Here is a 24,928-nt window from a genome sequence, read left to right on the forward strand (position 1 = left end):
GACGTCTGGCAATTGGCCATGTCTCTGTGTTACTGTCAGTCACTGAGAACATGCCTGGATCCAGTGGCCAGCAGCATGCTCATTCCTTCCTGCCTTTCATCTGGGAGCTGAAATTCTCCCAAAGAGGGAAGCTGACCCCAGGCACAGTTCATAGAGAAAAGGCAGAATACATCTTTTACTCTTCTCTCTTACCAGTTGTCTAAAAAATTGAGTTGGTTTTCTAGTGTCTTCCACATGAGACCAGTGAGTTTTTTGGTTCACTTTTTATTGTAATTATGAATGTATGTATTTAAGCAATGGGATGTGTGTCTTTCCACTGGAATCATTATTCTTATTCTATCTGTGGCCAGAGTGGCTCATCTGGGATGGCCCTGAGAGTCCCTGGGCACAACACTGGTCATCTTTGAGTCCTTGCTTCCTGGTGTGACAAGATGGATGTGGTGCTGCTGTAATTGAGTCTGAATTTGCAAAAACATTTGGCCATTAGAAGAGTCCATATGCAAATCCACAGCTCCAGCTTCTCTGAAAAAGTCAGTGCCTAGCCCTACAGGCCCTGTCCCCACTGGGCAGCAGACATGGGAGCTGTGGCAGCACATGTCCTCAGTGCTCTAGAACCCTGCATGTTCTGGCCCAGGCAGGCCTTTATATTGTCCACCCCTATAACAGATGCTAAAGTACTACATAGATGAGTGGGTGGGAAGGGGTGGGTGGAATCAGTGTCGATTGGACACATTAAGAAAGGTGTGGAGGAGGCAGGCTTCATCTGGGATTTCAAGAAAGTGTGAAGTTGGATTGGGTGGAAGGGGCAGTGAGCAGAGTGGTTGGGCCTCCTCTGCCTCCATGAGACCCTACACTTCCTGATGGCTGAGTAAGCACCACTCATGGCCCCTCCTAGGTACTCAGCTTTGTGCATCCAATCACATGTTATTGCATTCCTGTTAGGTGTCAGCTGCTATTCTAGGCCCCAGGAATAGAATAGTGAACATATTGGACACAGTGCATGTTCACTTAGAGCTAATATTCCAGTGAGGGAGACAGTAAGCAAATAAACATACAATATGTCAGGCAGAGGTAAGGGCTGTGGGTAGGAATAAAGCAGGATGAGGGGATCAAGAGTGCCAGGGGAAAAAAGGGTTCCATTTTCTCTCTGTTGCTCATGGGCAGCCTCTCTGATCAGGCAGCACTGAAGGAGAAACTTGGAAGAAGCAGGGGAGCCAGCCATAGCATGTCTGGGAAGGGTGTTGGAGGCAGAGATCACAGAAAGCTCAGAGACAGAATTGGGCATGGCACAGGCTCCTGGGACCAGGGCTTGGGAGACTGACCAGGTGTAGGAAGTGAGACCAGAGAGGTGGCAGAAGGCCAAGTCACTGAAAGCCCCTAGGCCCTAGGCTTTAACTCTAGGTAAGATGGGAAGCCAGTGAGGAGTCATGACCAGAGGAGGACAGGACCCGTTTACATGTTAATGGGATAATTGTGGCCACCCACCTTGTCAATGGATTAGAGGTGCCCCATCTAGTACAGCAGTTGTGTGTGGCTGTGGAGCACCGGAAATCTGGCTGGTCCCAATGGAAATGTGCTGTATGTATTCACTATACATGGATTTTGGAGACTTAGTGTGAAAAGAAAAACATAAAATATCTCCATCTTTTTTTTTGAGACAGAGTTTTGCTCTTGTTGCCCAGACTGGAGTGCAATGGTGCCATCTCAGCTCACTACAACCTCCACCTCCCAGGTTCAAGGAGTTCTACTGCCTCAGCCTCCTGAGTAGCTGGGATTACAGGCGTGTGCTACCAGGCTCAGCTAATTTTGTGTTTTTAGTATAGGCAGGGTTTCTTAATGTTGGTCGGGCTGGTCTTGAACTCTCAACCTCAGGTGGTCTGCCTGCCTCAGCCTCCCAAAGTGCTAGGATTACAGGTGTGAGCCACTGTGCCCAGCCTTTTATATTTTTTTGAGACAGTGTCTTGCTCTGTTGCCGAAGCTGGAGTGCAATGGTGCAGTTTTGGCTCACTACAAACTCTGCCTCCCAAGTTCAAGTGATTCTCCTGCCTCAGCTCCCAAATAGCTGGGATTATAGATATCCACCACCACACTCTGCTAATTTTGTATTTTTAGTAGAAATGGGTTTTCACCATGTTGGCCAAGCTGGTCTCAAACTCCTTACCTCAGGTGATCTGCCTGTCTCAGCCTCCCAAAGTGCTGGGATTACAGGTGTGAGCCACCTTGCCCAGCCACTCCATTATTTTTTAATTAATTCCTGTTGAAATGCTAATATTTTGGATATATTGGATTAAGTCAAATATATTATTAAAATTAATCTCAGTAATTTATTTTAGGACTTTTTGCTGTGGCTACTAGAAAATTTACAATTACATTTGTGGCTATCATCTCTCTTGGGCAGTGCTGGACTAGCGAGTAGTGAGAATAGAAGCAAGGAGCCTGGCCAAAGGCTATCGCAGTAGCAGGGGCACAAGATTACTGAATCCAGCATCAAGGGTGGGAGCAGTGCAGGTGGCACGAAGTGGTCAGATTCAATAGATACTATTGTGCTAAAATACACATAACAAAATTTACCATTATACATTTAACATGGTTATGCCATCACCACCATCGAGCCACAGAACTTTCTCAATTTTGCAAAACTCAAACTCTGAACCTGTTAAACAGTAACTCCCCAGTCCCCACTCCCCGAGCCCCTGGAAACCACCATTCTACATTTTGACTCTTTGAATTTAGCTATTCTAAGTAATGCACATAAGTGGAATCAGATAGTCTTTTCCCTTTTGTGCCTGGATTATTTTGCATGTTGCCCTCCAGGTTCATCCCTGTTGTAGCATGCTCAGGATTTCTTTTTCAAGGCTGAATCATATTCCATTGTATGGAAAAGCCACATTTTGTTCATTGAAGCTTGGACTGCTTCCACCTCATCGCTATTATGAGTAATGCTGCTGTGAATATGGGTGCACAGATGTCTGTTTGAATCTTTGCTTTCAGTTCTTTTGGGGACATACCCTTAAGTGGAATTGCTGGATTGTATAGCAATTCTATTTTTAATATTTTGAGGAACCTCCATGCTATGCTCTGTGCATCAACTATGCACCCCAGTTGGGGGCCAGACCACCAACTGTGGCATGACTCCATGCAGTTACAGAGCCAGTAGCTGTGCTGAGGCAATGACAGGAAGGAAAAAGGGCTCTGATAGTCGTAAGAGCCAGGGAATCCAGAAGTCACCAAAATACCTCTCACAAGAGACTACTCAGCAAATGGAAACCTCAGCAAGTGAATCTGAGAGACAGCCAGTGAATCTGGAAGTAGATTTCTCAGGCTCTAGTTTATAAAAGAGGTTTTTTTATTAATGGAAACACAAAATTCTGCTTTATTTCTACTCACAATCTTATTGCTGCCTGACATATTGTATGGCTGAGGAAAGATCAAGAATATTAGGGAAGCCCATGCCCTTGACAAAAACTTCTTTTCCAAAAGGAAAGAGCCTACCCCAAGAAAAAAAGAACTGGGACTAAACAGAGCAGGAACACTTGGGGCAAAGGAGAAAGAAGCTTCAGCTACAAGAGGTGGCTGATCCCGGAAAGTACAAGAGAGAGGGCTACACAGACAGACCACAGCAAGGGAAGGGCCCCTCAAGCTGTGGAGTCAAGGAAGCTACTCTGACCTACAACTGCCCATACATAGAACATCCTGCTGAAAGAACAGGAAAAGATGCTCATCACACCCTGTACAAAGATATTGCAGGGGAGAAAATAACCAGATAACCTTCCACAGATAACGAAAGCACACCAGAAAAGCATTCCTCCAGGCAGATGAAAACAGTCCTGATGTTTCAAAGTGACCTCAAGGGAATTAGAAAAACTATAGAAACTACTAAAGAATTGGGTTGGGTGAAGTGGCTCATGCCTGTAATCCCAGCACTTTGGGAGACCAAGGCAGATGAATCACAATGTCAGGAGTTCGAGACCAGCCTGGCCAACATAGTGAAACCCTATCTCTACTAAAACTACAAAAAATTAGCTGGGTGTGGTGGCAGGCACCTATAATCCCAGCTACTCAGCAGGCTGAGGCAGGAGAACCACTTGAATCTGGGAGGTGGAGGTTGCAGTGAGCTGAGATCCCACCACTGCACATCAGCCTGGGGGATAGTGTGAGACTCCATCTCAAAAAACAAACAACCAACCAAACAAACTACTGAAGAACGGTATAAATTAAAAATGTTTAGAAAGCCCAGGTTAAAAGTGACTAGTCAACAGAAAAATATGAAGAGAATTGACAGGACTCAGGAGGAAATAAGAAAAAAAAACAGTTATTTCTGAAACAAAAATCTGGACAAGAATGAAAATATATTCAAGTAAATAAGAAAGAGAGAAGAGAAAAATGGAGTCAAAGGAGACTCAAACAGAGAAGAAATTGTCCAGAGAAGGGATAAAGAAATCAGCATCAGGCCAGGCATGGTGGCTCATGCCTGTAATCCCAGCACTTTGGGAGACTGAGGTGGATAGATCACGAGGTCAGGAGATCAAGACCACCCTGGCTAACACGGTGAAACCCCATCTCTACTAAATATAGAAAAAATTAGCTGGGTGTGGTGGCATGTGCCTGTAATCCCAGCTACTCGGGAGGCTGAGGCAAGAGAATCACTTGAAGCTGGGAGGTGGCAGTTGCAGGGAGCCAAGATCTCACCATTGCACTCCAACCTGGGAACAGAGTTTTAAAAAAAAGAAGTCAGGCAAAGAAGATCCAACATATGTATAACTGTAGTGCTACCTCATACCCTTCCCAGAAAAAAGCAGTAGAATACAGATAATAGAAACTGTGATTCAGGAAATCTTATAAAGTAAGCTTGAACTTGTATAGTGGAAGGGTACATTGAATGTCTGGAAAAATCAACACAGAATAGTCAATACTGACATATAATCTCATAAAACTATTAGATTTTAAAGATTAAGAAATTATTCCAGGACAGGCATGGTGGCTCACACCTGTAATCACAGCACTTTGGGAGGCTGAAACAGACAGATCACTTAAGGCTAGAAGTTCAGAATCAGCCTGGCCAATGTGGCGAAACCCTGTCTCTACTAAAAGCACAAAAATTAGCTGGGCTTGGTGGCACATGCCTGGAATCCCAGCTGCTCAGGAGGCTGAGGCACAAGAATTGCTTGAACCTAGGAGGTGGGAGATGGAGTTTGCAGTGAGTCAACATCCTGAAAGATTCTTCCTCAGAGAGGTCTCCTGGAGTTCAGTGGCACAATCTCAGCTCATTGCAACCTCTGTAGTCTTTGCACTGCAGTCTTGTGACTCAGTAACCCAAGTAGCTGGGACTACATGTGTGCACCACCATGACTGGCTAATTTTTGTATTTTTAGTAGAGACAGCATCAAGGTTTCACCATGTTGGCCAGGTTGGTCTGAAACTCCTGACCTCAGGTGATCCACTGCCTCAGCTTCCCAAAGTGCTGAGATTATACAGAGTAATGTTTTTAAGATATACAATAAAAGCAGCTGTGAACCAAGGATTTTATACCCAGCCAAACCAGCCTTCAGGTATAAAGACCACAAGCTGTAAAGACTATGCAGAGGAGTTCAGGGGCGCTATCAGCCCCTATGGAGTCTGCTGGAGAACAGACTCCAGATAACCAAAGAGTGATGAAAGCAGCTTGGGCATAAGGACTGGTGGGAGCATTGGATATATTTAGCTGTGGAATTAAGGTTAGATAGAATAGAGGTGACAGTATACAAATGTTATATTGTCTGATGATGGAGACATAGTACAAAAAAACCCATGAGATTAGGAAGGTATATGAGGCTGGGTGTGGTGGCTCACACCTATAATTCCGACATTTTGGGGGGCCGAGGTGGGTGAGTCACCTGAGGTCAAAAGTTCAAGACCAGCCTGGCCAATATGGTGAAACCTTGTCTCAATTAAAAATACAAAAATTAGCTGGGCATGGTGGTGCATGCCTGTAATCCCAGCTATTTGGGATGCTGAGGCAGGAGAATTGCCTGAGCCCAGGAGGCAGAGGTTGCAGTAAGCTGAGATCATGCCACTGCACTCCAGCTGGGTGACAGAGCAACATACCATCTCAATTAAAAAAAAGGAAAGCATATGGAAAGTAGAATAAACTCACTGATTGCCTTATTAAATAAAAATGTATTTTGATTAGATGTTGGCAGAGAGGGAGGAAAGTGGAAGATAAGGCCTACTAATTTCAATATTGCTTGTAGTAGGGAATTGACATCTTACAGAGAACTAAGGGAACTATATAATGATATTAGCATTAAAGTATTACAGTATAAATATACACTTTCTAACACAGGGAAGAAAAACTTGAAAGTGGGAAAGGAGACAGTGAGGTTAGCCAACTCTTTTAAGGAATGTATAAAGGTCAGCAGAAAATAACAGGTAACTTTTGGGAGGGCTAGAATTTTAATTGAAGTATAACATATATACTTAAAAGTGCACATACAGTGTACAACTGGGTGAATCTTAGCAGAGTGAACATAATATTTGAACAACACCCAGCTGAAGTGGGGGTAAGCTTTAGGGGAATAGCAGTGCAATCCTGCTGGGCATGGTGGCTCATGCCTGTAATCTTAGCATTTTGGGAGGCCAAGGCAGAGAGATTATTTGAGGTCAGAAGTTCAAGACCAGCCTGGCCAACATGGTGAAACCTTGTCTCTACTAAAAAAATTAGCCAGGTGTGGTGGCATGTGCCTGTAGTCCTTGATACTTGGGAGGCTGAGGCAGGAGAATCACTTGAACCCGAGAGGTAGAGATTGCAGTGAGCTGAGATCACGCCACTGCACTCCACCCTAGGTGACAGAGTGAGACTACATCTCCAAAAAAATAAAAAGTGCAATCCTGTGCTGGAGGGTGACTTTTTGGGAAAGCAGGGGGTGGAGTCAGGTGCAGGCAGGAGGACACCCATGGAAGGCTCAGATTGTTCTCAATTACATGGAAAGAAGTGTGGTTCAGTGGGACTTAAGGATGGCAAGGTGGTTTTGGAGGTTTCTGTGAGATGGTTACCTCAGGAAAGTACAGAGGACTGAACTAGGAATACATAGGATCCCAGGCAGCTCTCAGCACCCACCTGAGGCCAGTGAGCCCAATCTAAGGTGGGACCCAAGCCAATCTTCTTCAGAAAGCATCCTTGCCCCCAAGCTCGGTGCTGTATTTGCCACCTCACTGGGAGCACACATCTGCTGCACAGCACACACCCGGCATTCTGGCTCCTTCCCTGGCACTGAGATTTGTGGTTCTCCAAGGTTTCTCACAGCCTTAGAGCCCATGTGTATCCTGGTTTTTCCCTCTAAGGGAGCTTAGGTGGGAAGCAGGATCTCTAGGCAGACAGGCAGTCAATCTATGCACTGGATTCAGGCAGCTTGTTGTAAGCATTTGTTAAGTAGACCCAAAATCTATTTCTATAATGTCATGGGGGCAGAGGGGTGGACTGTAGGTGTGAACCTAGCAGAGTTCTCTCTTTCATATATATATATGTATATATGTTAAGTATACATGTTACGATGTACCAAATTGTTCTCCTTAAATATGTACAGTATATTGCATGTCAATTTTACTTCAGTAAAGTTATTAATACATACATATGCATATATTTATACATACATATATATGTATTAATAACTTTACCGAAGTAAAATTGGCATGCAATGTACTGTACATATTTAAGGAGAACAATTTGGTACATCGTAACATGTATACCCTCATGAAGCCATCACCACATTCAAGATCATGGTTCTCTCAAAAAACACAGATGTGAAGTATTTTAGGAGGGTGCCCAGCACCCTGGCTGCTGCCCTGGCTCTGGGTGAGTGGGACCTTGGCCATGGGACCAGAGCCAGCAGGTGGGTGTGAGGAGTACAGAGCCCATCCCAGGCTGGAGCCCGCCATGGGGAGGTGACCACTGCAGAGCCAAGAAGCCCAAGCAGTCAGCTGGCTCTGGTCAGGCTGGGTTCTCCCACACTGGACTTTGCTTTCTGCCAAGACAGCATCACTCTCAGGCCTGTGTAGCACCACGATGGAAGCAGCAGCTCTTGCATGCTCCCTGGATTATCTCAACACTCCTGCATGCTCCCTGGATTATCCCACTCCTGCAGAAGGGCCATTTGTTTCCTTGGTGGCAACTGGGTGACACAGTCACCCCAAACCCACCCTGAGCCCAGACCAATGTCACAGGCCATCGCCCCAGCCCTCTGTGCAGCCCAAGAATCGTGGGCCCACAAGTGGACAGGGATGTATCTCCACATTAATATAGACCTTCTCCTGGCCTTTGCACTGACCTCCCTCAGAAAAGGACCCCACAGATGAACCCAAAACCCGCTCCCTGAGACTGACTCACTGGGGAGGGTGAGTTTGGTTACTGAGGACTCCATGTCCAGTAGCCAAAGAGGAACTGAGGGATGAACTGCAGCCACAGCCTCCTGCCCAGCCGGACAGGCTCTTCTCCATGCACCTTTCACCCCCATGGCCCTTCTTGCACTAGGCCCTGGTCCAGCTCTGGATGGACAGGTGCATCAGAGGCTGCCTGGCAGTGCTGTTGGTAGGGTGTCCCTTTCCCTGTTTTATTTTCTAGTCCTCCCCAGCTCCTCAGGAGGTGTCAGAGCAGCCCACTAGCCCAGTCTGTCCCCTCAACAGCCACCAGAGCTTCTGTGCACAGGAGGTGCTGACCACGTCCCAGGGCCTGCTCAAGCTCTTCCAGAAAAACTCGCCCATGGAAGACCTTGGAGCCAAGGAAGTGAGTCCTGAGCACCAGCACTCCAGCCTCCATCTAGAGCTGAGCCCTCAGGAGGGAGGCTGGAGCCAGTCCTGACCCTGTGCCTTCCCTCAGGACCCTGGGCTCACCACTGTGCAGTGCCCACCCAGGCTGTGCCCCAGCAGCATGGGATGGAGCAGGCAGGCACTCTTGGCCTCTGAAGGGAAGGGCCCTCCCACTGAGAAGCTGGTCCCCTGAGCATTGAGAAGTGTGGCTCAGCACAGGCTGGTCTTTCCTGGGAATTGTGAGGAAGGCCGCACTTGCTTGCCAGCACTGTCTGGAGTGTTCACAAGGCTTTTGGTGTGGCCTAGGGCTTGGCATTCAGAAGTGCTTCGGCCCCCAGGTTCCCTGATGTGCTTTTCCCTCAGGCTAAAGAGAAGATGAAAGAGGAATCATGGCACATCCACTTCTTTGAGTATGGGTGCCGTGTGTGCCTGTACCACACAGCCAAGACATGGGCACTGGTCCTGAAGGGCATCCCTGAAAGTCTCCAGGGAGAGCTGTGGCTCCTCTTCTCTGGTGAGTGGGACACCTCCACTGGCCCCCTGCCTCAGCTCAGCAAGTTACATCCCCGCAAGCTCTCTCCATGTGAGCTTGTCTGATCCTGAGCTGGTCTGGAGTTGGCCAGGCAGGAGCTCCCAGCTCTTTCACACAGCTGGGAACTGGGCTCTGGGCTGTGGGCAGGGGCCCAACCAGGAGGAGCATCCTGAGGAACAGAGGCTGGGAGCCGGGCACTCTGCTGGCCAGGTGGTGCCCGCTCACTCACAGTGGGAGGGAAACAGTCCTTTAGAGATCTCCTTTCCTTGGGACAGACTGACAGCATTCATACCCATGGCCCCTGGAGGAGGCAATTCAGCCACTTGAACTTTTGGGTAGAGCAACCTCCCCGGGAGCACAAGGGAAACCTTGCCTTGCAAGTTGTGCTTGACCCCAAGTCCCACCACTCTTCTGTGGGGCACTGGTGTCTCCAACCTGCCCTGTTACTGCCCCCAGAGTACCAGAAGGAAAGAGACAGCTGGCACTTATGTCTTACCAGGGGCCTGGAATGAGATGGAGACTCACCCTGGCTACTACACTGAGCTAGTGGAGAAGTTCACTGGGAAGTACAGCCTCACCACGGAGATCAAGCGAGACCTACACTGCCCATACCTGAGCACTCTGCCTTCCAGAGCAAGCTCAGGATTGCCACCCTCTGGCAGGTGCTGACTGCCTGTGCCTTCTGAAAGCCCACCATCACCTACTGTCAGGTAAGGGGCCTGACAAGGGCCCAGAGACAGCATCTGCCACCAGAGGTTCACAGGAGCAGGTCCCTGTGGTCCCAGGCCTGTGCCGTGACCCTGCCTCATGTCTCAAGAAAGGAGCCCAGCTGCAGAAAAAGATAGAATTTAAAAAGAGTATTAATTGCTCATCTCATCCCCATGCCACATAGAAGTTGTCTTCTTGGTACTCTGGTCTGAGTCCCAGCAGCATTTGATTGTTTTCTGTGTTTGGTAAAATAAGTATGCAAAACATAAAATGTCCCATCGTCACCATTTTTAAGCATACAGCTCAGTGCTTTAAGCACATTCACCCTGTTGTGCAACCATCACCGCCATCCACCTCCAGACCTCTTTTCATCTTGCAGAACCAAAGCTCTGTGCCCATTAAACATGCCCCAGCCACCATTAGCAACCACTGTTCTACTTTCCATTGCTATGAATTTGCCAACTGTGTCTCATATAAGTGAAATAATATAGTATTTGCCTTTCTGTGTCTGGGTTATTTCATTTAATGTGATATCCTCAAGGGTCATCCATGTCATATGAATGTGTCAGAATTTCCTTTCTTTCTAAGGCTGAATCATATGCTATTGTTAAGTATAGACCACATTTTCTTTTCGTTTTTTTTTTTCTTGTGGTGGAATTTTACTCTTGTTGCCCAGGCTGGAGTGCAATGGTGCAATCTTGGCTCACTGCAACCTCTGTCTCCTGGGTTCAAGTGATTCTCCTGCCTCAGTCTCCTGAGTAGCTAGGATTACAGGCATGTGCCAACATGTCTGGCTAATGTTCTGTACTTTTAGCAGAGACAGGATTTTGCCATGTTTGCCAGGCAGGTCTTGAACTCCTGACCTTAGGCAATCCACTCACCTCACCTCCCAAAGTGCTGGGATTATAGGCATGAACCACCACACCTGGCCAGTATTTCTATTTTTATCTTATTTATTTATTTATTTTGGAGACAGGGTCTTGCTATGTTGTCCAGGCTGGTCTCAAGCTCCTGGAACCAAGGGATCCCCCTGCCTCAGCCTCCCAAGTGGCTGGGACTGTAGGCATGTGCCACCACACCTGACTAATTTTTTTTTAAGAGATGGGGTCTCACTCTCTTGTCCAGGTTGGCCTCAAACTCCTAGGCTCAAGTGATCTTTCTGCCTCAGCCTCTCGAAGTGCTGGGATTACAGGCATGAGCCACCAGTCAACATGTCTGGCTTTTTTTTTTTTTTTTTTGAGACAGGATCTCCTTCTGTTGCCCACATTGAAGCTCAGTGGCATGATCATGGCTCACTGCAGCCTCCACCTACTGGGCTCAATCAATCCTCCCACCTCAGCCTCTTGGGTAGCTGGGACTACAGGTGCACACCACCACACCTAGCTATTTTTTGTATTTTTTGTGGAGATAGGGTCTCACTGTGGGTCCCAGGCTGGGCTTGAACTCCTGAACTCAAGTAAACCACCTTCCTCAGCCTCCTAAAGTGCTGGGATTACAAGGTGTGAGCTACTGTGCCCTGGCCTGTTTTTAATTTTTTTAGTAACTCCATACTTCTTCCCCAGTAGCTGCACCATTTTATATTCCCACCAGCAATTCACAAGGGTTCTGATTTCTCCACATCCTTGTCAACACTTGCTATATTCTGTTAATGTTGTTGTTACAGTGATGGGCATGAAGGTATCTAATTGTGCTTTAGGTTAGCATTCCTGGTAGCTTTTGATTTTAAATCTAGGCATTTTTCTGTCCAAGTCAAATAGAGTTCTGTTTGCCTTAAAGGTCTTGTTAGCACCTAGGGTTGTGTGTGGTCCTAGTTCTGCACCAAGTGAGTGGCCTTGGTGTGGGGCTCTGGCCATGTGGCTCCCCTCCACATCAACTTGGTCATGCGTCCCACCTCCAACACCAGACACTGCTCCACAGAAGTGTGATGTATTCATGTCCACCTTCTCTGGTTTTCCAGTGCCTTCTGACCCAGTTTGAAGAAGCTGGCTGACTGTTAAACCCGGTTCCTACCAATTGCCTTTTGACATTTCCCAGAGTTGGGCAGGGGCAGTTTCTCATTACCGGATGCCCAACCCTCCTGAGGAGGCAGACTTGCTTGTAGAAGGAGGCCATTAATCTTCACCAAGAGAACCTGAAAAATAATAAAAATAACAATGGCCATAATCCCATACCTGTAAACCTAGCACTTTGGGAGGCCAAGGCAGGTGGATCACCTGAGGTCAGGAGTTCAAGACCAGTCTGGCCAACATGGCAAAACCCTGTCTCTACTAAAATTACAAAAAATTAGCCTGGTGTGGTGGCAGACACCTGTAATACCAGCTCTTCAGGAGGCTGAGGCAGGAGAATCACTTGAACCAGGGAGGTGGAGGTGGCAGTGAGCTCAGATCGTGCCACTGCTCTCCAGCCCTGGCTGTTGCCAGTTTTGCTCTTGTTAGAGCAAAACTCCATATCAAAACCAAATACATAAATAACAACAACAAAAAGGAGATCATGTGGGCCCTTGCAGGAAGAGGGTAGCTGGGAGAAGTCGGGAGAGACAGTTTTATTTGCTGGCCAGCAGTGCAAGCCTTCCCCACTGTCTCTGTGCCTGGCAGGCAATGAACATTGTGACTTTGGTGTTCCTGCTCTATGGCAGCGAGGAGGAGGCCTTTTGTCTCCTGGTGGCCCTGTGCAAGCGCATGCTGCCCAACTACTACAACACAAGGGTGGTGGGTGAGTGTCCCAGGTGCTGCTTTGCCTGAGTCTCCAGGTGCCTGGTGGTTCCATCAGGGTGGCAGTCCTTCCCAGGCCAAGCTCCAGGCTTCATATGCGTTCCCTAGGAGTTAGAGGGTAGTATTACATATTAAATGGTTTATAAAAGTCCCCTCAGATCCTAAATTTCCATCTATCTAACTTTCTGTCAACTTTTTGATTATATAAAATTTCAAACATCAAAACTAGAGTGTTTATATCCCCCATGTAACCTGATGCTCAACTTTACTGAAGTCACATCCATTAAAATCCATTATTAAATGGAAATGGACTTGCAAGAGTATTTAATAAAGTTCATATTTAAGTGTGTTATCCTGTTCTTCCCTTGCCATCTGGTGTTTGGAGTTTGGGGTCCTTCAGAGTTGTATCTGTTCACAGTCATCAGAATTGGACACACAGCCACTGTTTACCTCTCATGCCTTAGGGAGAAATCAGTATTTCCCCAAAATAAAATTCAAGTGTAGTAGAAGAAATAGTTATTTTGCCAAGTGGTTTGGGAGCTATAGAGAGAACACTTGAAGAGTTTTTTTTTGTCCTTGTTTTCTCCTGGCACTCCAAGTGCCCTTCAGCCTTCACTGAAGAGGTGGCAGGGATGGCAAGCTCCAGGCAAGGGCCTGCCCCAGCCATGGGTGGGCTCACCATTGCCTCACTCATCCTGCCTGCAGGAGACCTGGTGGACCAAGGCATCTTCAAAAAGCTCATGAGAGACTCCCTGCTGCAGCTCTCAGAGAAGATGCAGGACCTGGGGGTAAATCTCCAGCACCTGGCTGTCCTGGTTCCTGACCATCTTTCTCAGCATCATGACCTTTGAGAGTGCTGTGGTCATTGTCAACTGCTTCTTCTATGAGGGCCTCAAGGCAATACTGCAGGTGGCCTTGGCAGTCCTAGACACCAACATGGAGTAGCTGCTGCGCTGCAGTGACGAGGGCAAGGCCATGACCATGCTGGGCAGGTGATATGCCAGGCTCCTTCTCCGGCTGGGGGCTCACAGCAGAGCCTCTCACCAGCCCTGGGCACAGCCACAGCATGCAGTGACTGTGCCCACCAAGTGCTAGGCTACGGCTAGACCTGGGGGCTTTCTGGGGTCAGGAGCTGGCTCCTTTCTAGTGGGAGATGAAGCAGCACTCAATGATAGGTGCTGGGAGAAATAAAGCAGGTGCTGTGGACAGAGCATTCTGGCTGAATAACTGCCGCTCAAATGTGGGGATGGGGATGTTTCCTCTGGGAGCAACCCAGAGCCAAGATCCAGTGACCACAATTCCAGTTGGTGGTATAGCTGGGCTTTTCCTATGTCCACCAGGTGGTCCCCAACATACCTCCCCAAGCTTAGCTGCATTGCAGCTCCCATGCCCTGGAGGGAGCAGGCCTGCCCTGGGCCCCCTGGAACAGCTGGATGAGCTGATGTCCAGCTAGTTGTGCCAAAGACCCGGCATCATCCCAGCTCCTCCACCTCCTCCTTAGTCCCCACATCCCATCCCTTGCAGATTCTGTCTGGGATCTAGCCCCTGGCCCACCATGCCCTTTCCCTGGATTCCCCTCTCAGGACTTTCACCTGCCTGCATCCCACAGGACTCATCAAACCTGCCCTGCCCTTCCCCTGGGTCCTCTGTACAAAGGCACTGTCAGCCCCCAGCCTGGCCTTCAAGCCCGAGCCCTTCCTGGCTATACTCTGCCCTGCCCAGAGCTCTGTGGAATCCCACCCTCCTACAGAGGAGCTTAGAATGCCCCCACACCCCCAGGAACAGCCTGGAAATGCTGCCACTTGCCTGTGACCAGGCCAGGTGCTGCCTGGGACTCTGTAGATCCAGCAGGGTTGTCACCTCCCTACTGTGGACCATAGTAGCTTTTGACTCATGCTGATGTCAAGACAGCCTGTGGCCAGAATCTGTGGCTGGTTTTCCTGCCCCTTCCTACAACAGGCAGATCAGGCCTCCTCCAGAGTAGGGGGTCTGACTGGGGATAGGACAAGGGTCATGGGCATGGGGAGTCAGCTACCTCCTCCCAGCTGAGTGTCAAGCTCAGCCCAGAGAGCCAGGGACGCCATGAGCTCTGGTGGGGCTAGGTCATCTGACACAGGTGGGGCTCCATCCCCAGGACTGTGTCCCTGGAGAAGCTGACTCCCTGGGCTGCAACAGGCCTCCCCACCCTCCCAGACTTTCTCCTGTGACTCAACATTTGATCCCTGATTTTTCATAGCCAAGGTAGGAAGGTCCCATGTCCCCAGGGCCCTGCCAAAGGGAGGAAGTTGTCATCCTTCCAACTGGGTAGGGTCTGGAGTTATAAAGGTTTCCATGCTCAAGGGACACTCCCCTCCCCTCAGAAAACAGCCCAGCATCCTCAGGGCTAGTGCTCAGGCCTTGTGGGGGGCACTACCGTGTAGAGAGCTCCCCAACTTACTGGGGGCCCTGCCAGGGCACACCTCTGCCCTCCTGGAGGGTGCTCAGTCCTCAGCATGCTCCTTGTTAGGAGACTGTGTGCAGATTGGGTCCCTCTGCATCACTCAGCTGTGGGAAGGAGGCTCCCTTTGCCTGTGTGTGGTCTGGACTGTTGTCCTCTGCCCTTTGCAGATACCTGGATAATATGGTCAATAAGCAGAGTGTCTCTCCTCCTATCCTACCCCTCCATGCCTTGCTGACAAGCAGAGATGACCCCCGGCAGAGGGGGACATCTTTGAGCTCCTGAAACTGTCCTATGAAGTCAGCACTCAGTGGGGCCAGTTTGGCTGGGCTGCTCCATCTAGCCTGTTAGTTGGTGTGGCTATGGGCAGGTGGCAACCCTCTGCCCTGCAGTTGGCTTCATCTCACCATCACCTCTGCCTATAGAAATTCAGCAGCCTAAGGGCTGAAGACATTGAGCAGATGTGGTTTAAACAGAAGCTGAAAGTGATCCAGTCCTTGGAGGACACGGTCAAGAGGAGTGCGGTATGGGTGCTGGCGGGGCTGGACGGAGACTGAGTCTTGGGGCAGCAGTGCCCTCTCCACAGAGCAGGGTAGGTGAAGGGCTCCACCACACCCAGTCTCCTACACTGCTTGGTATGTACATCCTGGTAGGATTCATGGGACTGGGATCCAGAGGTGTAGATGAGAAGGTGGAGAGAGGTCCCAGTTACTTGTCTCTGCTGGTGGGCGAGTCACCAAGAAACTTCTCAGACAGCTCCCACCCTGAAGGCCACATGGCCTCTGGGCCGAGCCTTCCCACCTTGGCTACGCCACCGCAGCTGGGCCCTATGCAGATGGCGGAATGCTGGGGCCAGTCGGCCCCGCTCTGAGCACAAGTCAGGGGCGCGGGCGCCTGAAGCCGTGCTGGGAGGGCCTGCTGGTCGCGCAGCAGGTGGTGAGTTGCCCACTCTGAGGTCCTCGGGTCTCAGCTCAGCAGCCCTCGCTCGCTCCCGAGCTGCAGTCGCGATTTGCACGGAGCTCCGCCAGCCAGAGAGTGTCCTCATGGGTGTTTCTCCGGGCGAGGCTTTCAGCATCCCAAGGTTCTCTAGCTGCTCTAGCCTCAGCCCTGTGTTCCCACGTGGGAACACAGTCTTCACACACTACTAGCGCTAGAGTAGCTGGAACTTCAGGATGCCTTCCTCTCTCAGAAAATGTCCTGAAAACTCTGCCAACTCCCACTGACGTGGGACGGGAACGCAGAGCTGATGACAAGCTGTCATCGATGTTTCTGACACGTGGGCCTTGCACACGCACTCTGAGAACAGTTGGCCCGCTGTCGGCTGTGCGCACGCGCAGTGAAGGAGCTGTCAGAGGTGCGCACGCGCAGTAACAGAGCTGTCAGAGGTGCGCATGCACGGTTGGGCTTACAGGCTTTGCTTGGCGCGCCTTGGCTGCTTGGCTTCGCTTGTTCCTGGCTCTGACTTTGGAAACAGAGGAGTTTCCTGGTTGGAGGTGGTGGCTGACCAGACTGGTTTGGTCTTATTGGGCCCCTGAGGCTGTGATAGGTGGAATGGTGCTGAGGTGTCTCTAATAACCTCCGCCATGAAAAGAATCTCTGGCTCCCGGGACCAGAAGGGCCAGGGGCCTAGTGGCTTCTTCACCAGCTGGTGGAGGAGCAGCAGGGGAGATGTCGCCGAGCGCAATGACAGCCCCTTCGCCCAGCGTGGGTACGACATCCGAGAAAAACATCTCGACAAGCTCCACAGAGCGACTAGCCGGGGTGACGTCTTCAGGGTGCAGCTCATCCTTACGCGCGGGAACATTGACTTGGAAGAGAGAGACAAGAAGAGGTGACAGGAGCTGGACTGGGGGCAGGGGCTGGGTTGAAGCGGGGTGTGGGAAACGCGCCCCCTTCCCGAGGGGGATGCAGCGTGGGGGGAGCGAGCCCTCCTGTCCTCGGGGCCCTTGCTTTTCTGCCTCGGCAGGCTCAACAGTACCTGGCATAGGGAAACCTTGGAGAGGTAAATTAAGTCTATATAGCACTTTATGTTGAATGGACACATTCCAAAACATATATTATATATATTTATTTATTTTACTTTAGGTGTATACTACATCCAGTATTTCTCCCCATGTTATCCCTCCCCTCCCTCCTCACCCTCCCCACCTCCCCCCGTCCCTCCCCTAATCCCCCCAATTGCCCCCAGTGTGTGATGCTCTTCTCCCTGAGTCTACATGTTCTCATTGTTCAACACCCGCCTATGAGTGAGAACACGTGGTGTTTGGTTTTCTGTTCTTGTGTCAGTTTGCTAAGAATGATGGCTTCCAGATTCATCCAAGTCCCTACAAAGGACACAAACTCATCGTTTTTTATGGCTGCGTAGTTCCATGGTGTATATGTACCACATTGTCTTTGTCCAGTCTATCATTGATGGGCATTTGGGTTGGTTCCAGGTCTTTGCTATTGTACACAGGGCTGCAATGAACATACTTGTGCATGTGTCTTTATAGTAGAACGATTTATAGTTCTTTGGGTATATACCCAGTAATGGGATTGTTGGGTCAAATGGAATTTCTATTTCTAGATCCTTGAGAAATTGCCACACCGTCTTCCACAATGGTTGAACTAATTTACACTCCCACCAACTGTGTAAGGAGTGTTCCTATTTCTCCACATCCTCTCCAGCATCTGTTGTCTCCAGATTTTTTAATGATTGCCATTCTAACTGGCGTGAGATGGTATCTCAATGTGGTTTTGGTTTGCATTTCTCTAATGACCAGTGATGATGAACATTTTTTCATGTGTTTCTTGGCCTCATATATGTCTTCTTTTGAAAAATGTCTGTTCATATCTTTTGCCTACTTTTGAATGGTTTTGTTTTTCTCTTGTAAATCTGTTTTAGTTCTTTGGAGATTCTGGATATAAGTCCTTTGTCAGACGGGTAGATTGCAAAAATTTTTTCCCATTCTGTTGGTTGCTGATTCACTCTAATGATTGCTTCTTTTGCTGTGCAGAAGCTCTGGAGTTTTACTGGATCCCATTTGTCTATTTTGGCTTTTGTTGCCAATGCTTTTGGTGTTTTAGTCATGAAGTCCTTGCCTATGCCTATATCCTGAATGGTTTTGCCTAGGTTTTCTTCTAGGGCTTTTATGGTGTTAGATCTTATGTTTAAGTCTTTAATCCATCTGGAGTTAATTTTAGTGTAAGGAGTCAGGAAGGGGTGCGGTTTCTGCTTTCTGCACATGACTAGCCAGTTTTCCCAACACCATTTATTAAACATGGAGTTCTTTCCCCATTGCTTGTTTTTGTCAGGTTTGTCAAAGATCAGATGGTTGTAGATGTGTGGTGTTGCCTCCAAGGCCTCTGTTCTGTTCCATTGGTCTATGTCTCCCTTTTGGTACCAGTACCTTTCTGTTTTGATTACTGTAGGTTGGTACTATAGTGTGAAATCACATAGCATGATGCTTCCAGCTTTGTTCTTTTTGCTTAGAATTGACTTGGCTATGTGGGCTGTTTTTGGTTCCATATGAAGTTTAAAGTGTTTTTTCCAGTTCTGTGAAGAGGGTCATAGGTCGCTTACTGGGGATAGCATTAATCTATAGATTACTTTGGGCCGTATGGCCATTTTCACATATTAATTCTTCCTAACCATGAGCATGGAATGTTTCTCCATCTGTTTGTGTCCTGTCTTATTTTGTTGAGCAGTGGTTTGTGGTTCTCCTTGAAGAGGTCCTTTACATCCTTTGTTAGTTGTATTCCTAGGCATTTTATTCTCTTCGTAGCAATTGTGAATGGGAATTTGCTCTTGATTTGGCTCTCTGTGTGATATAGGTATATAGGCATGCTTGTGATTTCTGCACATGGATTTTGTATCCTGAGACTTTACTGAAGTTGCTTATCAGTTTGAGAAGATTTTGGGCTGAGACGATGGGGTCGTCTAGATATACAATCATGTCGTCTGCAAATAGAGACAGTTTGACTTCCTCCTTTCCTATTTGAATATGCTTTATTTCTTTTTCTTGCCTGATTGCTCTAGTTAGAACTTCCAATTCTATATTGAATAGGAGTGGTGAGAGACAACATCCTTGTCTAGTGCCTGATTTCAAAGGGAATGCTTCCAGCTTTTGCCCATTCAGTATGATATTGGTTGTAGGTTTATCATAAGTGGCTTTTTATCGTTTTCTGATACATTCCATTGATACCTAGTTAATTGAGAGTTTTTAGCACTGTTGAATTCTGTCAAAGGCCTTCTCTGCATCTATTGAGATAATCATGTGGTTTTTGTCTTTTGTTCTGTTTATGTGATGGATTATGTTTATGGATTTGCGTATGTTGAACCAGCCTTACATCCCTGGGATGACGCCTACTTGATCGTGATGGATAAGCTTTTTGATGTGCTGTTGCAATCGGTTTGCCAGTATTTTATTGATGACTTTTGCATTGATTTTCATCATGGATATTTTCCTGAAGTTTTCTTTTTTAGTTGAGTGTCTGCCTGGTTTTGGTATCAGGATGATATTGATCTCATAAAATGAGTTAGGGAGGATTCCCTCCTTTTGTATTGTTTGATACAGTTTTAGAAGGGATTTACAGTTTTACAGCTCCTCTTTGTACGTCTGGTAGAATTTGGCTGTGAACCCGTCTGGACCTGGACATTTTTGGCTGGCAGGCTATTGATTGCTGCCTCTACTTCGCCCTTGTTATTGGTTTGTTCAGGGTTTCAACTTCCTCATGTTCAGTGTTTCAGCTTCATGCCTGTAATGCCAGCTACTTGGGAAGCTGAGGCAGGAGAATTGCATGAATACTGGAGACTGAGATTGCAGTGAGCTGAGATTGCACCACTGCATTCCAGCCTGGGCAACAGAGAGAGACTCCATCTCAAAAAAAAAAATACAGTCAGGCCTGGGCATGGTCTCTCATACCTCTAATCCCACCACTTTGGGAGGCTGAAGCAAAAGGATTGCTTGAGCCTAGGAGTTTGAGACCAGCCTGGGTAACACAGTGAGACCTCAACTCTACTAAAAATAAAAATAAAAATAAATGAAAAATTTAGCTGGGCATGGTAGCATGCAACTATAGTCCCAGTGACTTGGAGGCTGCACTCCAGCCTGGGCAATGGAGTAAGACCATCTCAACAAACAAACAAAACACAGTCAGGAGCTTGTTATGATCATTTTCATTTATGTTATTTGCTACATCATTCAGTGCCTTCTACTGTGCGCTAGATGCTGTCTAGAAGCGTCTAATGATCATTTATTATGTTAAATATGTGCCAGACACTTTAAGTATGTGGTGAGGAATGAAAGCTATTAAAAAGTGGGGTAGGATTTCAGGTAAGCATGCAGAAGGGGTAGACCTTTTCTTGGTAAAGAGGCAGAAGGATGATGTGGGCAGAAGGAACATCTAACAATTTTGTGTTTTTGGCAGAAGGAACGTAAACAAGATGGTATGCTTGGGAGAAGGAGCAGCAGATGCAAAAGGTAAGAGGCTTGAGTGAAATTTGCAGGGTTTATGAGCAACCCTATTTTGCTGTTGCAGAAACTGAGATGGGAGTGGTTGGGAATGAGGGAAAAACTTAGGTAAGGCAAGCTCATGATGGGCTTTTTAATACTGTAAAACTGAGTAGATCTTATCCTGCAGGCTATGGGGAATTTACCAGGTGGAGTGCTTTGGGCTGCAAATACCAAAGGACCTGACTAAGAGTGACTAAAACAGTGTGAAGCAGAGTTGCCTTGGTGGCCGGTTCAGTGATAACACTTGGTCCCATTTGGTGTTCCTATTTCAGCTGTGCTGTTGGCAGTGTTTTTTTCATGTCTCCTTTCATGGCTGGCTAATTAGCAGTAGCTCCAAACATGTTCTCACAATACAATTTCTGAAGGCTGGAAGGGCTGCTTTTCTTTCCATGTTTCTTTAAAATAGAGAGAAAAGTCAGAAGCTTGCAGTGGGCTTTCTTTCACATTTTATTGGCTTGGTTACACCACATACTCATTCCTAAACCAGGCACTGGGAAAACATATGTAATGACTGTAATTAGGTTAGAATAGTCATTTCTCTTGTTGAGGATGGGGAGGGATATTAGGATGATAAATACTCAAATAGACTTGTGGTTCTCCAGCAAGAAAAAAATAAGAAATGGTCGTTAGGTAGGGAGACAGCAAATGTTTTCTGTAGGAATTCATTATAGAATTGTGAGAACAAAAGTCACAAGATTAGATTGGGGTATTAGGATATTCTGATTATGGTATTCATAAGCTTTTTATGTAAAGGACCAGGCAGGAAATATTTTAGGCCATGTGGTCTCTGCCATATCTACTCAACACTGTCATTGTAGTGTAAAAGCATTCACAAAACTTTATTTACAAAACCATTAGGCGGGCTGGGCTTGGTCTGTGGCCTGTAGTGGATGACTCCTCATATGGAGGCTAGATGGAAGGTACCACATAAAGAGACTGGAAGACAAAGGAAGCTTTTGCAGTAGCCAAAGCTATAACTTCCTTGTCGCCAACCCTTAGACTAGCATCAATCCATTATAAGGTTTTCACCCTTCCATGGTGAAATAAATGATGTCAGAAAGCTACTTAGTAATTTTAAAATGTTGGTCTTTCTCTTGATTTTTGCATTTTTCATTTGTTTTGCTTGTTTTTAATTTAAGAAATAGTATTAATAGTTGGTAGCCTATAAAAACCAGTAGTTAAGAACCAGTGGCAGTGGAAAAATATAAAGCAGAGGCAGAAAAGAGATAGAGATAATATGAGTTAGTGATTATTGGATGTACAAATTTAGGGCACAGAGAGAAATCTCAGATGATTCATGGGTTTCCAGGTTGTGAACTAGCATTTAACCTGGACATGAGGAAGGAGTAAGAGATTTGCAGGTGAATGGAGAAGAACAACAGATCAGCAGGAATGACTAACCTCTTTCTGTGCATGTTGAGTTGAATGGAATATTCATGTAGGGTATTTTCAGTAGGTAATTGAATTTTAGGCATTTCTAGCTGGAGGTAGAACTGAGGTTGGAGATGCAGACTTGGAATAATGAAGGCAAAATCATATATCTAAATGAGCTTGTCCATGGTGGGAAAGACTTGGAATAAACAGAAGGCAGTGACAAGACCTTGGGAATATCAACATTTCCCAGAGGAAAAGAAGTTAGTAAAGAAGGCTGAGCAGTGGTTAGAGAAAAATAGGAGATTATCAGAGGAAGGGATGCTGTAAAAATGTTCAAAAATGTGAGAATTTCAAGGAGGGAGAATATAAATTCTTACAAGTAAGATTACTAAAAAGTAAGTTAAATTAATATTTTCAAAGCTCTTTGATGGTACCCTCTTCAAAAGAACACTTTTAGAGTTGTAAGGTCTACTATTTAGGTACATGGTACTTCTGGTGTTCAAGTATGAGAGGAAGAATACACCTATCAAAATCCTACCTAATATTTTTATAACTGTGGCAGCTACCTACACAGAGTCAGGCCTAGACTGGTGAGTTCCTGTGCCAACATTTTCCAAGAATTGTCAGAACCTAAGGGTCCACATGAGGAAAAGTGTAGTCTTTCTTACTGGTTTTTGTGGAAATGCTTCTTTTGTACTCAAACCCTTGATAAGCAGTTCTGGATGTATTCCCAAACAAAAATCTGACAGCAAAAACTGGAAGCCACTATCAGATACTCATTTCCTTTCTCTGACATGGAATCAAAATGCAGCCATGGCTGGGTGCAGTGGCTCACGCCTGTAATCCCAGCACTTAGGGAGGCTGAAGTAGGTGGATCACAAGGTCAGGAGATTGAGACCATCCTGGCTAACATGGTGAAACCACATTTCTACTAAAAATACAAAAAATTATCTTGGTGTGGTTGCACATGACTGTAGTCTCAGCTACTCAGGAGGCTGAGGCAGGAGATTCACTTGAACTGGGTAGGTGGAGGTTGCAGTGAGCTGAGATCACACCACTGTACTCCAGCCTGGGCAACAGAGTGAGAATCCATCTCAAAAAAAAGAAAAAGCCATGTTTTGACAAAATTTTAAGTTTTGATCAGAAATAGTTTACAGATCAGCAGTTTGGAGAAACATATCTTTATTTTCTTGCAGAACACTAATATAATATCACAGAAAAATACGACATGATATACTGTACATAGTAATTCTTCTTCTGTGAAGAAGGTCATTGGTAGCTTGATGGGGATAGTGTTGAATCCATAAATTACTTTGGACAGTATGGCCATTTTCGCTATATTGATTCTTCCTAACCATGAGCATGGAATGTTTCTCCATCTGTTTGTGTCCTCTCTTATTTCGTTGAGCAGTGGTATGTAGTTCTCCTTGAAGAGGTCCTTTATATCCTTTGATAGTTGTATTCCTAGGTATTTTATTCTCTTTGTAGCAATTGTGAATGGCAGTTCGTTCTTGATTTGGTTCTCTTTAAGTCTGTTATTGATGTATAGGAATGCTTGTGATTTCTGCACATTGATTTTGTATCCTGAGACTTTGCTGAAGTTGTTTATCAGTTTCAGGAGATTTTGGGCTGAGATGATAGGGTCTTATAAATATACAATCATGATATCTGCAAATAGAGACAATTTGCAAGAATGAGTATCATTAAAATGGTTATACTGCCCAAGGAAATCTACAGATTCAACACTATTCCTATCAAGCTACCAACACCATTTTTTCACAGTGTTAGGAAAAATGACTCATTAGTCAGTAATTAGGAAAATGTGATGTACTTAGTGTATAAATTTTAGGAAATTTCCCTCACTACTCCAGTTAGTTTGATTGAATATGTGTGTAATTTTTAAAAAATGTAAACTGAATAAATATGTATTGAACCTATATATGTATTGAAAATGTAAGTTGACATCACAGAGTACACTTAGTTCATGGCAATGCTTTCTCTGAAAGCAACTGCAGAAATTTACTCTCTCTTCTTTCTAGTTTGTAAGAACTCAGAGGCCACAGGGGAAAGGGAGTTCTCTGGATACCAGATAAGGCATGAAGCAGATGTGGTTACAGTAATTTTAGTATAATTCATTGTAAGGTGATGATCTCTAGGAACATCATCACAGTGGAGAAACCTGAAAGCTCCCAGCAGCCAGCAAGGAATGAAAGGTGGGGGCGGGGCTGCCAACAGGGTGGGGCCTGGTGAACCCACCAGGCTGGGCTCCCACATCACAATGGGGGTGGGGGCACCTCATGGAGGAGACTCTGATTGGTTCCTGGGCACCAGGTTGGAACTCTGGTGGTTGGTAGGGCAACCTCCTTCAGTTGGTAGAAAGCAGCGGAAGGAGGAACTCCCTCTGTGCTGTCTTCTCCGAAATCTCAGCTCTCAGGCTTGTTGTATGTAGACCCATTTGAAATCAAGCAGGTTCCCTTCAGACCAGTCATCTCAAGGGAGGCAGCTGAGGCGGGGAGTGAGCTGTTAGTGGGGTGCAGCCCCATAGCCAGGGGCTGGCCCTGCCAGCGTGCCTGTGTTTGAAAGAGGTCAAGCGCTGAACTCTGAAGACTGGGAGGCAAGGGAAGGTCCAAGTTGCTGGAGAGGAGCCAAGGTGCCCCATGGGGAACACGCTGAGTTGTTGCTTGCGCCCCAAAGTCAGGCGCAGGCGAGATCGGCGTAGGCGGTCTGAGGATCTGTCCTTCAGCTCTGAAATCAATGAGGCGGTGGCAAGCAAAGTTGCAGGCCAAGACAGATCAAACATGTCCAACGCCAGTTCCAGACCCATTTGGGGCCCGAGGTGGTTGTGTGGGCAGGTGTCTGGCAGCTGTGACGTCTATGAGGCAGTGTCAAG

General features: G+C 46.9%; 1 pseudogene; it reads left to right on the forward strand.

The window, feature by feature from the left end:
* The window catches only part of LOC105729928 (TBC1 domain family member 9B-like), a 107,597-nt pseudogene that overhangs the window by 26,933 nt on the left and 55,736 nt on the right, over positions 1–24,928 (forward strand).

The sequence above is a fragment of the Aotus nancymaae genome, unplaced genomic scaffold (genome assembly GCF_030222135.1).
Source record: "Aotus nancymaae isolate 86718 unplaced genomic scaffold, 86718_ANA_hifiasm-v0.15.2.pri h1tg000263l, whole genome shotgun sequence".
Lineage (NCBI taxonomy): Eukaryota > Metazoa > Chordata > Mammalia > Primates > Aotidae > Aotus > Aotus nancymaae.